This window comes from Scaptodrosophila lebanonensis, unplaced genomic scaffold (assembly GCF_003285725.1).
Source record: "Scaptodrosophila lebanonensis strain 11010-0011.00,11010-0021.00 unplaced genomic scaffold, SlebRS2 tig00000089-arrow-pilon, whole genome shotgun sequence".
NCBI classification, from domain to species: Eukaryota; Metazoa; Arthropoda; class Insecta; order Diptera; family Drosophilidae; genus Scaptodrosophila; species Scaptodrosophila lebanonensis.
In genome coordinates this window covers 2,464,949-2,482,504 of record NW_022060565.1, presented here as the reverse complement: position 1 = coordinate 2,482,504, position 17,556 = coordinate 2,464,949, and positions in this window count along the sequence as shown.

Genomic DNA, 17,556 nt, shown 5'->3' with positions numbered 1-17,556 from the left:
TATTGATTTCATGCAGTGCCACACGTTGACACCAAGTATACACTCACACGCATCTGCATATATATAAATACAAGTATATTGATGCAGGGGCGTAGTCCCCATCGGAGTGGGAGGGAGTCGAAATTTAAAAAGTTAAATTATATATATGTATGCGAGTTTTAGGAGTAATATCAGTTTTAAGAACCAATGCGCCAAATGACGTATTTCTTATTCATCTCTTCTGAATTCCATTGTTAAATTATGTTTGTTTTCGAGAGAAAACGGCAGCGCTTTTGTTTAAAAAGCTTTACAGATCGAAACGAAACAAAACGCTACCGAAATGAGGAATGGCATGAGGAAATGAGGAGGCGAAGAAAATGTTTTGGGTAATCCCATGTTTAACAAAGCTAGCATCAATTATTATTTGTGCTCAAAATTCCGAATTCTTCCTATTATTATAATTTAAAATACATTTTTATTTTGATTATTGCTTTCGTTTTCCGGTGCCCGGTAATCAAATTATGGCTTGATTCTTTCTATTATTGTAAATTAAAAGTTAAATATTATTTTGATTGTTGTTTTCGGTGATAAAATGATGGCTTGAAGGTTATTTTCGTTTCAAGCCCTTTTACACAGTCCGGGCTCGTTGAGGATCCTTGATAATATGAGCTCTTAACGCCATCAAGTTTTTGGCGAATTTATTTTCTTAATTAATGTAAAATTAACTATTATTTGACCTCTTTAAATGTTACACTATAATTCTGGTTATTCACTACAAAGAATCATGACTACGCCCATGCATATGCACTCGAAATAGAGATGTACATGAATGCGTGAATGATCGTGAGCAGCTAATAAGAAATAGAAATCTCAATCAGAGTAAGATTGATAGCAAACTTCGTTATGAGAAGGCGAGTAACATAAAATATCGTAATTTGGATTTGTTTCTGTTGTTTCTTCAATGAAATGAAGAAACATATATTCAAACGCCTTTTAAAATTATAAATTTTCGTTGCAATTGAAATTCACGTGCATTCACGTATAACGAAATACAAAACACATATTTAAATGCGCTTTTAAAATTATAAATTTTCTCTGCCCAGTTAAGAGTAAAACTTCAAATAACTTAAAAGTATGAGCAGCATTTATTACGATAATGCAATAAAATTGAAATTTACGTATCACGAAACATGAACAAATTCTGAATATTGCACGAATGTTGAAATTGATTTCTTGAATGTGCGTGATCGTGAGAGCATTTTCTGTCACGCGCACAGTTTCAGTTCGATATACCCATACGTACTATCTACTACTTGTATGTATATGGGGGTGTATGGCTGTGAGAGGGTTTATTTTCTTATATGCATGTATGTACAAGTATGTATGTGCCACATACACACATACATACATACACATAATTTATAATGCTCGTTTCACATTGAACCCATTTTGGTATTGATGGCTCGACACTTTTGAACTTACAGAAGCAGAAGCAGGCGGCGCCTTGTGTTTACTCTATTTCAGATACTAAGTTAGTTGTATTCAGTGGCGTGCTCTTTGTTGTGCGGTTCTTGTGGCTGCCAACAGCACTTTGTGCGCTCGCAACTAACCAACACACCAATACACCCAACACCCCCTGCACACCCACACGCACACCCACACGCACACGCATACACAGTCTTATACAATAAGAGCCTTTTAGGCTGCTACAAAACGCATTAATGGAAATAATGGGGTATCTATTAAATTATTTCGATGCCCATGCATGGGTTTACTTGCTGTTGTTGTTGTTGTTGGTGTTGTTCCTTTTGTTGTTGCCCTTTCTTGGCCTATGTATCACGCGGTTTCCTTTTAGCAACCTATGTATGTAGGTGCAGGCGTATCAATTGTATTTATGTTTGAGTGTATATACCATTTCCCTTTATATATATATACTATATAATTGTATGTATGTGAGTGTCATCCTAATGGATGACAAGAACATTTTATGGCTAGACATAGACCATCAGCATACGTGTGCCAACTACTACGCACTAGTCGTTGTCGCCACTGCATATTATGTATTATATTAAAAATCCATTAGTGATTTTTGAAACTTGTGGTCGCTATCTTTCATTTTCCATTTACATTTTGGCACAGAGATGTGACGTCAATAAAACAAGCCAGACAAGCCAGAAAATCAACCGACCAACCAGTCAACCATCCAGTCAGCCAGCCAGCCAACCAACCAGCCAACGAACGAACACGCCGACCAACCAACGAACGCCATATTGTGGTCACTAATTGCATTTTGGTTGAGCCCGAAATCGACGGCAGCAGTGAGGTCTGACAAGGCTCGTTGGCCAACCTGTGTAATTATCCAGTGGAAGCGGAGAGTTCTGCTTAACATGGGCACAACGCTCTTGTGCAGTCAAAAATCGAGTTCTATTACACAAATTTTTTTTTGAAACCCGAGACACATCAGGTGATTGAAATGCTCATCACCAGAGACAAAGTGGCGCACACTATTACACCTAATTGTGCGCCTTTGACGGCTGCACCAATAGATTTCTTTCGTTATGTACAAGTAATGATATGGCCAGCTGAAGTTCCCGGAATTTAGAAACGATATTCGATCTCTGCGACTGCCACGTACAGAGTCGATACGGACTTTAAATTTTCTTTCACCTTAAGGCTCCCTTTAATGTTTAACAGGCTTAAAGGATATTATTAATAAGCTCTTTCTGTCTGCTTTTGTAAGAGCTCTATAATACCAATAACATCACACTTCTCACTCTTCTTCTTTACACATTTTGCAAGCGACCTAAAAACTGATTTTTTAATCTACCTGCATTAATTTCCAGCAGCATTTCAAACGTTTTGTCAGTCTTAAAATATGCCTTTAGCTTAGCTGATCTCTTCTATATTTAACTTTCAGGTTTCAAACCACTTACAAATAGGAGTACTATAGAAATTTCAATTTCATAGACGTTTTTTTAACTCTCTTAATATTATTGAATAATGATAATCATGATTTAATTTTTTTTAAAAGTCGAATATATCAAACCTCAACTACAAACTGCTCCACAATTGAAACACGGCATCATAACTGTGCCATGTAGTTGCTCGCCCAATTGGATTTAAATTAAAGCTATGCATCTGCAATTAAGATGATAAGACGACTAGGAGTTAGTTAACTCGATTCTTCAACTATGTGCTTTCGAACAAGCCAACAGTTTCTTTATACGCTTCTCAAATCTTTCTTGCATACTAATCTGAAATGTATTCCAATCAATTGTTTCACAACCCGTTTCCCAAATTGTTCAGACATTGCAAAAATTTGTTGTTAAGATGTATAATTTATTTGAAGTGCAGTAAACTAAATGCTCTACCTCTAAGCCTCCTTGTATTTATTAAAAACAAAATAGTTCCAATAAGTCGCAAAAATATATAATTGACGATGTCATTCTCAAGCGTGGTCTTGATTTTGAAAAATCAGATATACATTATTAATAGGTTGTTTTTTAAGTGCAAGAAGGTAACATAATGCTTAGTCCGGTAAAAATAATGAGCGACAGCTGGTCGCTCCAAAGGCGCATACCATTTGTGAGTATCACTTATCCCTACAACTAAGCCGTTTGTTTCGGTAGAAGTATTGCAAGTTGTCAGTAGATTCTTTTGATATGTTTTTAGCAAGGATTCGAGCCCAATATAGCTTATACAATACCGAGTATCAGAGTGGTCCCGGAACAGTAAATGCTGACAGCTGGATATTAAATTAAAGGTTCTTTGCTTGTGAATAGAAACAAAATGGGAAAACTGCACGTTCATTCGACAACGCGCTGAATCTATGACTAATCTCAACTTTTAGCAACGCCAGCAATATTAACGGCAAAGTCTGCATTAATGCATAAAACAAGTCTATGAAATGGAAGGGGGCGCAACGCACGAGGGGGCAGAAGAGCGCTAATTTCTGACACCGGAGCTTTGTTGCTTACTCTGGATTAAAACTGAAGAGCACTTTGCACAAGTTGCTTGCATAATTCCAGGCTCATAATGGAACGGTTCTGGCTGCAGAGCATCTACAAAGTGTTGATGTCATGGCCACCTACTTGTACATTCGTATTCGATTGCTTTAAGTGGACAAGGACAGAGACCAGAATCGTTAGAGCCACTGATTGGCGCATCGTTATCTAATAAATTGAATGGAATTTTTTGTTGACATACCCAATTATTGTTTGGATTGTATGGGAAACAAATTGTAGACACGAAAGGTTTCATTTACTCAACAACAAAGAGCTCGCCGGTACTTTTGTAGCAAACGCCATTCACTGGCAATCCTTTTAGCATGATAAGCTGTTCAATGGGCGTCGGAAAATGCACAACAGGCTCACTCTTAGCGAGTCCTGAAAGCTTTTAATGCCACTTACTAGCTAAGTAAATTAGGTTTAAGGTGTATGCTGTCCAAGCACAAAGTGCCGCTCCTCCTCTAGACAATAGCGATACTCAAATACTCGCCGGTAAGCAGAATGAAAAAAAAAGAAGGGATCGCACACAATCTCTCTATTATCTATCGATGTAGCATTTGAACAGTAAAAACTCCTAGACGTATATGAAAATAATATATAGTAAGTAAATAAATTAGAAATAGACCGCTTAAAAAAAACAATGCATCGAATATTAGCCGTCCATGTAGTGTTATCGGCTCTAGAAAACAAAACAGAATGACCTGTTTAATATTTTGATGTGTAAAGTGATATTTAGATATTTATAAAAGCTACTTGTTGCATAACATTTCTTTATGTTTAGCCCATAGAACTACTCTTTTTCCCACTGTCAGCTGTCCGCAATTTCTAATTCCTTTCGAATTGCGACAGCATCTTCTGTGTACGTTTTGATTTAGTTTTGGCAAAATTAAGGATTAAATAGGCATCTGGACTATTAGCTTTTATCATATGATATTGCTTCGGGATCGAACAATTCATTTCTCAGTTGCTCAAAAGTATTTTATCATTAGTTTTATGGCTTGGCCCAACTTTTCTCTGTCATACAGCTCCTCCGGACACATTCAACTAATTGGCTCATGTGTCACTCAGTCGGACTCCATGTGTGCCATTCACGACTGAGTGGCGACCAGGGAGCAATGAGGCTGAGAAATAATGTTTTTGATTTTAATACTTGGTCGCGCTCTTCACAGTGGAACCACCAGGAGGAGCCGCATTCCAGCGAATCTGCCGCAACCTTTGACGCCTACACGTGGCTCCAAACAGCTTCGCGTTCGCGTTTCTTTCAAAGGATTTTAATTGAAAACAAACAACACTTTTGGCATTCGGCTGAAAGTTTGCTCGTGCGGTACCTACACACCCAGCCACCCCGGCTCCTCTTCTCCTCATCATATCCTGCAGCCTCTATCCCCTATCCGAAGAGTGACGAGTCGCTTAACACTTTGTTTGCATGTGGTGTGGTTGACATTGGCGTGGGTAGTGGGTAGTGGCCATTGAAAGTGAAATGTCTGTCGTGGATGTCGCTGTGGCTGTGGATGTGGATGTGGCTGTCACCCTGTTTGGGGAGTGGGCCACGTTGAATAAAAGTGAAAAACAATTGAACCCTTGGGCAAAATTGGTTTTGACAATGTAAATAAATAAAACACAAGCATAAATATTTACTGCTGACGGCGGAAGTGAAAGTAGTCGTATAACTAAGTAAGCGGAGAGATTACAGCAGCTCAGCAGAGTACATTTTCGAATGGGTTTTCACAAGCAGCAGCATCACAAGCACAAGCCCAAGCCCAAGCACACGCATGCCCATCCCACATCCCGAAAACCTTGCCCACACCCATACACAGAGACAATCAACCCAAAGTTCATAGCAACATCAACAACAACAACAACAACAGCAGAAGCAATGGCGTCGGCTTTGTTGCCGACAGGGCGGTTGTATGACCTTTGGCAGGGCAAGTGCCTGCCTGGGTCGATTGGGCAGCCTCTTAAGCAAAATGCTGCCAAAAGGATTTGCAGTTCATTTCATGCCAAATGCACTTGTGCGTGGCCCCAAGACCCCTTGCCAGATCCTACCCCGAGCACCAGGCCCCGGCACCCGCCCCCGCTAGAGCCATAGCCTTAGCCCAAGCCCAACGCAGCAATCCTTGTGCTAATATTTGATTGTTTGGTCTCTGGTCTGAACAGAAAATTTAAAGCGAGCTTCGAGTAGCAAGCTCTTTGTTGGCCTAAGGTTTTAAGTGCATGCAGTAAAAATATTTGAGGGCCTTTGAGGCTTACCACGCGATTGAGCCTGACTAATAATCGATTTTGAATGTGTGCGAGGGTCGTACAAGTATGATGACAGCAACCCATCCCAGATAATTTCAACACCGACACTACCATGGAATGCTGGTACTAACCCAACAAGTCATACCGTCTAGCTTAGATCTCAGCTAAAACTTTGTAATTAATCTAGGAATCTCTTGAAATACTTGTTATAAATTACTCAACAATTTCTAATAGCACAACGACCATGCATAAAAAGCGTTCTATCCAGAAATCTGAACATCTGAAATCAAGGAGCTACTTTTTTCCGAGCCTCGAGAAAAACGACAGCAAAAGATTTTCAGGACTCCACAATCAAGCAAGCACATAATAAAGAATTAAATAAATTTCATTCCCATTTGAGTAGAAATAAATATTTGCATAGGGAACCATATAAAATAATTTGAATTTGACTTTGTCAACATTAATAATTTTAATTCGGAATCTCTTTTAAGCCTCTCCTATTTTTTGCATCTATGAATTTCCTTATTAATTTTCGTGCTACTACAGTTTATTACATATTGCCAAAAACCACTTTATAACTCGAGCCACGCATTTACTTATATTTATTTAAAAAAATATATACAGGGTATGTCGGTATGTAAACATTGAATATCTTTGAAAATAAACAACCGATTTTCAAGTATGAGATATTTTTATTTAATTTGGTTCTGTACAATTTCTTGATTTCTTGAGGCTTTCAACACTGGTCCACTCAAGTCAATCGGTTCACTAATGACAAAGTTATTCAATATTTACATACCGACATAAAAGATGGCGCACCCTGTACATAGTACCTCCAGTTGTGTTGAATGAAATAGAAGTTGCGCATCTGATCACTTTCAAAACTCTTCCAAAATGCACACTTGATATTTTGTTGGAAACCCTAGAATGCAAACTGCAGATATCCAGAAAAACTTGGATAGATTCGCACTTCTTTTCTATATTTTCGATGGTTTATTGCATACAAGTATACCCACAAAATATGCTGTTCATTGAAATAGTAGTGCTGGGAGTAAATACCTCAAAAAGATGAAAAAACAAAAAAAAAGATAAAATAAAGACGCAATCAGTAAGTTCGCTTTAATTATTGATTATTTTGATGAACAAAATTGTATGCACATTTATATATACAAGGACAAAAAAGACATTTCTGAACTCAATTATGGACTACTTAGGAGCATGCATTTAAATGACCAGCGCCTAATATCGGATGTACGAGAACTTACACACACAACTCGCATTTTTCACACAGCCCCATACACACACTTATGCAATGCACACCCATGTAGCAGAGAAGAAAGCACAAAAGCCATAAAATTTCAATTAGGCAAACCATTCAAGAAATTAATTGACAAACCTTCTCCTTGAGTTTTCACTTGGCACACTCACAGTCATACACACACACACACACACAAGCACATACGCACGCATAACAACAACAACAACAACAGCAACAACAAGCCTCTCAACGCAATTTGCAGCTTTTCAACATGAAAATTAATTTTCGACAATTTACTGCGCAATCTTACGCAAAAGTTCAACAAAAGCTTTGCGCACTTTACTCCACTGGCAGTTGGTGGCTCTCCGCCCCACACACCCTCCCACAGCACCCCTCACCTCACCCCATCCAGCGCATGACCCCACCGTCACCCATGGCCCAACATCTCCCCAAGCTGCGCCGCACAGTTAAACCAAACAATCTGCAGCTGCGTGAGTGAGCAGCGCATACGGCGAAGCGTTAAAATTCCTTTACACTTCGACTGACACGACCAGGCGGGCGGGCGGGCGGTCGTACGGGCAGGCAGACAGTCAGACAGACGAGTGGAGAGTAGAGTAGAGGCGAGGAGAGGAGAGAAGGAAACAGGCGCCAGGCGGCAAGCAGGAAGCGGCATTCATTCCAAAACAAAAACAACAAGTGCAAAAAATGTATAAAACTTCTTGAAAAATTACGCTCTCTACGCGACGGCGATGTCGGCTCTTCAGCATATGAGCGACAAGAAGTTATCGCATAGCCTCCCCATTCCGCGTCCTCCGACAACAGGCTCGGCTCGGCTCGGCACCTGCGCCGCCCATTTCCGGTGATAGCGACAGCGACAAAATCATCCACATCTATCTCCGCTTACAACAATCTTGTTCCCCCCCGCTCTCGCTCTCGCCCTCCCCCACTCCTGCTGGCCTCGTGCACGCTTTCTCAACTACATTGTCATTTAATTTTGGCAATAAATGTGCATCCCCTCCACCCACACCATTCGCTACACGCCCATGTCATCGGCAAGCGAGTAGCTCGCACACATGCGCCGGCGACATTGTGTGCAAACTGTCTGATAATCGTCTTCCGCCTATTTTAACGTAACCCCCCTCCCCCCACCCACTCCGATACCCGCTCCCTTCATGAACAACCCCTACAACCATTGAAGCGACTAAGTGTTTTTTTTTTTTTTTTCATTCGCGCCCATGTGTGCGTTTAAATTATTCAACGGAAGTGCGCCAGCTCCAGACTGCTTCCCTGACATCCTGCCAGCCTGCCAGCCAGACTACCAGCTCTTCGAATCCGGCAAACGTATTACAAGCCTCTGCTCTAAATGCCGTTAAAGCGCCACCCACGCCATACTGGTGTCTGTCTGTGTGTGTGTGTTTGTGTGTGTGTGCGTGAAATATGATATTATGGCGTTCAAATAAATTACGCGGAAAATTATTATGGCCAGCACAGTAGATGGCTGCCGTCGCCGCCGTTGCCGCTTCTGCTGCCTGGTGGCCCATCACTTCATCGCTTCCCAATGATAATGCTCATAGTAATGTAAAATTAATGCAGCGCCTGCCTAGGCTGCACTGATGCCCTGCCGCTGCCCCTGCCGCTGCCCCTGCTCCTTCCCGCCCCCCACCACATACAAATGGACATGCTTATACATGCACACCCGTATGTAGAGTGTAGACTGCCGACTGCGTGCTTTCAGCATGAATTGTTAGCTGAATTGTTAACCAAATGCGATTGGGAATGTAAATGTAACAGCAGCCTCCGCTGGCCCATCAATTGGACGCGTAGTCAGGTCCAGCATTGAGGAGACTAGTCAGATAAAACTAGTCACAAAACTATGTACACCTAATTCTGTTCTTACACGGTCTTTTTTTAAACGATTTTGATAAAACACGGTTTGAAAATTAACAAGAGAGAACGCTACAGTCGAGCAAGCCCGACAGTGTAATACCCTGTACCCAGGTAAACTTCCGGCACTGAGATATATGCGCCTCTAGCAGAAGCAAAAGGAAGAAGAAGAGCGAACATGATGCTCCAGCTTGTGGACGTAGTACCGAATTAAAATTGTTTCGCTAATAACTCTTCTTAGAACCAACCGATTTAGATGAAATTTGAGACAAAAGTAGATAATTATATAGGAATTATGTGTGCAAAGTTTGGTTAGTAGCTTTGGTAGCTTTTGAAATGTACAACTATTGACGACGACGGTATTGACGAAATTCTGTAGCGGGGGAAGGGAGGGAAAATTCCAAAAAATAAAATAAACTCGTCCTTTCTCGGGACCTAGGAGAATCTGGATACCAACTTTGGTTATAGTTTCTGAAATCCTTGCGTTCATCCAGACGGACAGACGGACGGACGGACGGACGGACATGTCTAGATCGATTTCTCTCATCTCGATTCAGAATATATACACTTTATGGGGTCGGAGTTGCTTCGTTCTGCATGTTACATACTTTGCACAAGCCTAATATATAATTTTTACCCTACGGGTACAGGGTATATATATTTATTTAGAGATAAGGAACCAATCACATATTTTTGCATATGATCAATGTCTTTTTTACACGGTTGTTTCTGGATCCAATCTACCGTGTAAAAACAGAATTAGGTGCATATACATATGACACCACTCTAAACACCATTCTTGTAGAATGTGCGAAGGAGTGTTGAAAAATATTAAATAAAACAGAAACAGCTTCAGAGAAATTATATAGTTTGTTCACACAACTTCTCATAATACGCTTACACTATTTGTGCCAACGCCCCAGTATACAGCTAATTCTTTTTTTACACGGTCTTTTTTACACGGCTTTGATCTAACATGGTTTGAAAATTAAAAATGTTTTATATGGTTACACGACATTATTCCATTTAGCACGATTTAAAATAACACGATCAATGTCTTCTTGTACACGGTTTTTTTACACGACTTTTTCTGGAACCAATCTAGCGTGTAAAAACAGAATAAGGTGTACTTAAGTGTATTGAAACTTCAACAATCAGCCCTTCTTTCAAATTTTATCTTAAATTTGTAATAGATTATTATTAGAAATCAAATCTAGTTACGGGAATACCACTTACTATATACATATGTATTTCCTATCAATATTTTTCTGCAACATACAAAATTAGTCATACATCGAGCAAATACAAAACTTTGAGTATCAGAGATATGAACCATATTTAAATGTCATTTTGGAAAACCATGTTTTTTATATTCAAAAAATATCTGGTTTGTTTTCTTATAACAACTAATAATTGAACATTTTGGAAACACAAGTGCACCTCACTGTCTTCTGTTTCTTTTTTTATGAACAAGTGTGCGATCAACGACTAGCTTTACATTACAACCAAGCTTCGGTGAAATAAATTGAAATGGAATCAAATACATATCAAATTTAGGAAAAATGTCGTATTAATTAATATTTTGATATCGCTTCACCCTTCCTCTATTCCTTTAACCCGTTTCTTTTAGCTCAAGTCAACATTTTTATTTAAGCTGCTTGCAAATTGTTTCTTTGCACTGCATTTCTTGTCTAACTTATTCCCAACCTGTGCACTCAACTTTAAGGGTATATGCATTAGCTTTGGATTTTATCCGATTTTGCAGAGAAGTCTGTAAAAATCGTATTGGAATAATCTAACTTCAACGACGGAAAAATATCTACAAGCAGTTAATATTATAGCCCTTTCAGACTCTGATGCATTAAAATTGAGAAAATGTTCATAAAAGGTAAAGACCATATATTTCAAAAATCATAAAACAATATTCAGTGGTTTGGCGGGAGGTCTGAAAGTGATAGAAGAGAACTTTTAACTTTTCACACTAAAGAATATTGTGAATGGCCTATTTACTCCTTAGCATAAAATTCGTATCTGGCGAAAATTCTGTTCCGCTTGGTCGTTTCCCATGTAAGAAATCGAATATCTTTTCCATCTTCTTAGCTAAACGCGCATAAGCTGCAATATCGATTTCAATTAACAATGAGTAGCTCAAGCTGAATATAAATTTGTAGCTATAATCGCCGCTCAACTCCATTGCCGACATTAATGAGCTGAAATGTTCAGCAATAGAAGCAGCAGCAGCATCAGGAGAAAAACAACAACAATAGGAAAAGCAATCTCTACAAAAACGAGAGCTCCAATGTCGTCATTATAATGATATCAAAAGCCATGTTGAAGTTGTAATTCAATTAGAGTTCATTAAAATGATTACATAATCAATTATCTGAGCTGAAATGAGTGTGAGCGTGAGCGCTAAGCGCATAATGAATAACTTTATGTTGTACTACTTATAAGCAAACACACACTTATATACACACGTACACACGCCCACACCCACATGTGCAAATACACGCACAAGTGTGTGGAATTACACGCTCGCTGATTGTTTTTCAAATGTTCCACACAGTCAACATTTGATTTAAATATGCATGATTTAAAATACACATAAGTAGATGCTAAATACACATGCGAATGCACACGATGATAGTTAAACATTTCATTTATAATTCACTGTGAAATATGAAAAATAAAAACTGTTTCGAATGCACAAAATGAATCAATGCAGTATTTACAAATGGAAACAAAATGCAAAGCTTCAATACAATTTTGTGTAATTATTGGGCGCTCGAACTCACTCGAATGGAAAAATGTGCCCTACACATATTAACGAATATAGTGTATTTCAGATCTTTCATACCATATTACATATTTCTTTTTATAGCCTGTACCCAAAGGGTGAAAGGCTTTACTAGTTTTGAATCCAATATATTTTTAATGTATTATATATATATATTTTTCAATACGAATTTTGTTTTAGGCAGTGGTTGGCCTGCATGTCCTTTAGAATGGTACCAACACTTTGAATGGCTTAAGCTTATTTGCTTTCATGGGCCAAAATGTAATAATCGCACGGAGCTAAATCAGGCGAATATGGGATGCAATTTTACAGACGGATGGAAAATACCATAATAAATTACAACATTATCCGTTTGTCCAGGTTGAACGAATTCCCATTAAATAATTCCTTTTTTATAGCCTGTACCCAAAGGGTGGAAGGCTATACTAGTTTTGTGCGAATGTATGTAACACATATGTAATTTAATTAAATAATTTAATTAATATACTTTTTTTTAATTATTTAAAATTTTTTTTTTCATTTTTTCCTTTTTTGTAAGAGGTACAGGATATTTAAGAGTTGAGCTTGCTCGACTTTAGCATTCTTTTCTTGTTTTTAAATAATTTAATTTTTAAAATTTTTCTTTTTTGTGGAGAGTACAGGCTATTTTACAGTCGGGCTTGCTCGACTGTAGCGTTCTATCTTGTTTTGGGTTTTATCTTATGGGGGTGATCGCATTTGTTATTTTGACGCATGGTTTCAGGAGCGTATTGTAAAACATATTTTGATATTCTTTTCATTTTCCAAAAAAAAAGTGCAATTCCCACCCATTTCAAGAATTATTCCACTTTAAATATTTACATATGAAACATATATTTTTATTAAATTCTTTAAATGTTGCTAAATAGCTGGCTTAGGCCGAGTCTTAGATTTAGTCGTTGTTGGTTGTCGCAGAAAAATTAAAATAAAAAGTTAGGTGCTTACGCAAAGCTTAATACACACACACACACACACACACCGACACACACACACCGACACACACACATCAACACATGCATATTTTCAGGCACAGTTCACATAGATAGGCAACGCTCACGAACTCAGCTCCTGCAAATCCTTCAGCTAAATATCCAACGTCGCCGTTTGCTGGCTTTGAGCGTGCAAATCCCCCGCACTACGACCGCTGCATACACGGGTTGGTGTGTGTGTGTGTGTGTGAGTGTGTGTGTGTGTCAGGATGTGCTGGGACGGTTCACAAGGCAAAAAGTAACAGCAGCGAGGATTAGGCAACAGCAACAGGCACTGCAGGGCTTCGACTGCTTTGCTGTTTTTGTTAGAAATCGTTTTTGTTGACATAGCCGCCGACGTCGAAGCAACTGCCAAAGCTACTGCCACCTGCCCCCGCGGAACCTCCCACCACTCACTCCATCCCCGACTTCCCCCTTTGTGTTGTGGGCTGCTTGCTCTCTTGTGCGCGTTTTTGTTGTTAATTACAATTATGATAATGAATCTTACAAAAGACTAATTAGTATGTTAAAAATGTTGGCGTGCACAAAAGCTTCGGATTTATACCTGTCTGCTGCCCTTAGAGTGCACATGAATGCGTGTGTGTGTGTCTCTGTGTGTGTGTGTGTGTCTGTGTCTGTGCTTAACTGCTTTCAAGTATGCATATAACTTAGTCCTTATGTGAATTCAAATAAAACCTGCACAAAGCCAAAGCAAAACAATCTTTAACAAATACATACGAGTATATGTATTTACACATGTACTCGTATGTATAATCCAGCCCCGGCCCTTCCGCTTTATAGTTAAATCAGAGGTAACCAGCCAGCTTACTAGTCGACTTAGTATTGCACAATCAACAGTTAGGCTGCGAGATAACTGCTGGGAGTTAAGCGTGTGTTAGTTAGTTGACGGGCATGTCTAATCGGCAGAAACGTTACCATAACACCTGAAAGGAAGTGCTGGCGAACATGTAATGGTTTTCAAACAAAGGCTATTTTTGAATCAAATCAGTCCGATTTTCTCGAACATATAAGGTATGGTTAGCTGAGAAAATTTGTAATTAAAACAAGAAAGGAATGCTAAAGTCGAGCAGGCTTAACTCTTAAATACCCTGTACCACCTCACAAAAAAATTAATTAATTTAATTTAATTTAATTAATTTAATTAATTAACTAAATTAAATATAAAATATTCCATACATGCATACATACATTTACATCAAAATCGTGTCTATGCGTGTTTGTGTTCTTGTACATATGTATGTATGTGTGCATTGGGCATGGTTATATGGCTATAACTTTCTTTCTAATCAACCTATTATAATGAAATTTGGTATACGGATATATAATTACTAATTGGATGTGTCTACCAAATTTTAATTTAAAATTCTATACGGGAGTTATAGAATCTTGAATAGGGGGGGAGCGCATCGGGAAAAATGAACAAACTCGTCCTTTCTCGGGCTCAGGAGAATCTGTATACCAAGTTTGGTTATTCTAGCTCTTATACTTTCTGAGATCCCTGCGTTCATACAGACAGACAGACGGACAGACGGACATGGCTATATGGACTCGGCTTGTCATGCTGATCAAGAATATATATACTTTGTGGGGTCTGACACGCCTCCTTCTGTGTGTTACATGTACACTCGCACAAAACTAATATACCCTTGTACCCTTTGGGTACAGGGTATAAAAAGTAAATTGTCAATGCAGTTCCCTGAAATTAGTTCAGAATTTGAATTCAAACGTTTAGCGTCTTTTTTTTAGGCCTTAGCAATGTCTTTTCATGTCTATTTATCAGGGACTGTAATCATTACAAGTGTTACTAAAAAAAATTACAAAATACTGACTATTTTTTTACTTTATTCATTCGCTCACAATATAATGATTAATTTTGAGTTTTAATTTATTGTAAAAATTAACCAATTATCATTTTTGATGAGCCAAAAAAATAAAACTCAAAGCATAAACATTATTTTATAATTTTATATATTATTTTCATATAAAACTCAAGCTGTAATTTTGTCTTTTTCATAAGGACTAAGGGCAAAATTTAATCCTTAAAAAAGGAAATCTGTAAACTCCTCGCTTTTTCAAAGTTACTATAATTGAATGATTTTTTCGTTTAAAAAAATAACCAAATAATCATTATTTGCCTGCTATACTTATTACTACATATATAGCTCATCTAGCAGTCAGATAAGAAAATATATACTTCATTGTTCACAACTACTCAACGAAATAAGCTATAACATGTGCCGATATGTAATTACTTTTGAGAAATGTTCAGCTTTATTGACAGGTCGCTTAACTGGAAATGCGTGATGCATGAATTTAACGAGTGTGGAAGCATTATGTGATGATACCTACTTGTTAATTTGATTATGACATTTATAATGGGTATTCGAGCTTAATATATGCTTGCCAATGTTTGTACTTACATACGTATTATGCACTGGCCTGTAAATAACTACATATGTTTATATTTGTTTGTATTTGTATGTATGTGTGTGTGTGTGTGTGTGTTAAAATGTCATTTGTAATTAATTTTTGTGGTCGATTTTTTCATGTGTTTTTTGTTGCGTTCACTGAAAATCATTTATTTTAATGAAAATATACATTTTTCCATATTTATTTAAAATTGCTTTTAGGTGATAATGGTGCGTCCACAGAGAAGGCAACAATTTACAGAAAACTACATACATATACATATATATGTATGTATGTATGTATGTATACACATGCGTGCATTTTGTAAAATGTGCTAAGCGCACACACACAGACACACTCACACCCACACCCACAATACGCATTCGCATACTGCTAGTCATGCTCATAGACATGCAAATCTAGTCGCTTTCCGCTTTCCATTTACAACCGTTACCGTTACGTGCATGCTAAAGTGACTCTTTAAACGATTTAGCTCTGCAGTCGACACATGAATTAGCCAGATAATGGCGACAACATCACGGCACAGCTCACCAATAACAACAGCAGCAACAAAAATACAAGTATGAACCGAACACAAAAATAACAGCAACAGCAACAACATCAGCATCAGCATCAGCATCGACAATGCCGTCGCCAATATTGGCTTTAACAATTTTTCCTTTGCGCCAACCGCCAACAAGTTGTAGATTTTCATTTCGATTTGTACCAGAAGTTGGCGCTGAGTTTACGTTAAGCGGTTTTTATACCAGCCAGCCAGCCAACCAGCCAACCACCCTCCACCCACCACAAACAATTGTTGGCATTTACAACGCGACATCGACAACAGCCAAAGGGGCAGGAGCGGGGACAAGGACTGGCACAGGAACAGGAGCAGGAACGACGGCATTTGCATAGGTGCTGGTGCAAGCGAATGTCTGTGCCCGACGTCCAATGCAAATGAAATCGATAAAAAGTTTGGTTTCTCTTAATAAAATCAACTATAACAGCAACAACAACAACAATAACAAAAACGACAGCAGCCGCAGCAGTCTTGTAGTCTCGATTCGATTGCATTTCCAATCAAATTCAGCATGCAAACAAGCTCCTTCAAGGGGCAAAGGACTTCAAATAATCCTAATTCTTGCTTACTCTTGCAGTGTTCTTAGCAATATCTTATCAAAACGTTTAAACGTGTTTGTTAGATCAAGAAATAAATACAACAAATACTAACGAGTATACTAGCAATGTGACTAATTCAATATAAATTATTCTCCCTACTTACGAGTATGTAAGTGCTGTACACCTACAAGTATGTATATAAATATAAAATTTGTGGAGCCTGCAAGCCTCCTTATGGATGTTACATGCATTTGCCGTTAATATTTATTGCCTTTTATCCTCTGGGAAGTGGGTATACTCGTAGAAATATGTAATAGAGACGAAGGATTAATTTTTAGAAATATATAATAGAGACTTGATTGACTTTTAAGAACATTTAAAACCATGCTTCTTCTTGAAACTGATCATATCTTTCTAGTAGCCTGTTCCTACCCCATACGACTGCTCTCGAAACACTAAAGAATATTTCGAAACATTGATGATAGTAGTGCTAGAAACAGTAGGAGCCAAAACATATTTTTCCATTTTAAACAAACGGTGGCATGATGGTTTGAAATTCAAAAACTCAAAAAAAAAAAAAAAGGTGATCGGATAATAGAGCGTGAAGTCCCTAAATACTACAAGTAGGTACTGCTTGAATAGCCTAGAGCACGAGTCCTTAAAACTAGGGCAGTGTGGAAATACATATGTAGTCCAAGTATAGGGCACAACTTATAAGAAACACTTTGAATAAAGATTAGATCAGATTAGATCGTACTTGAATCTTAGATGCCATAACGTACTTTCTAGCCATAGACAATAGAACAACAAATAATACCCTGATTGAAATGGTAACTAAAGCAAGTTATCTTCAAG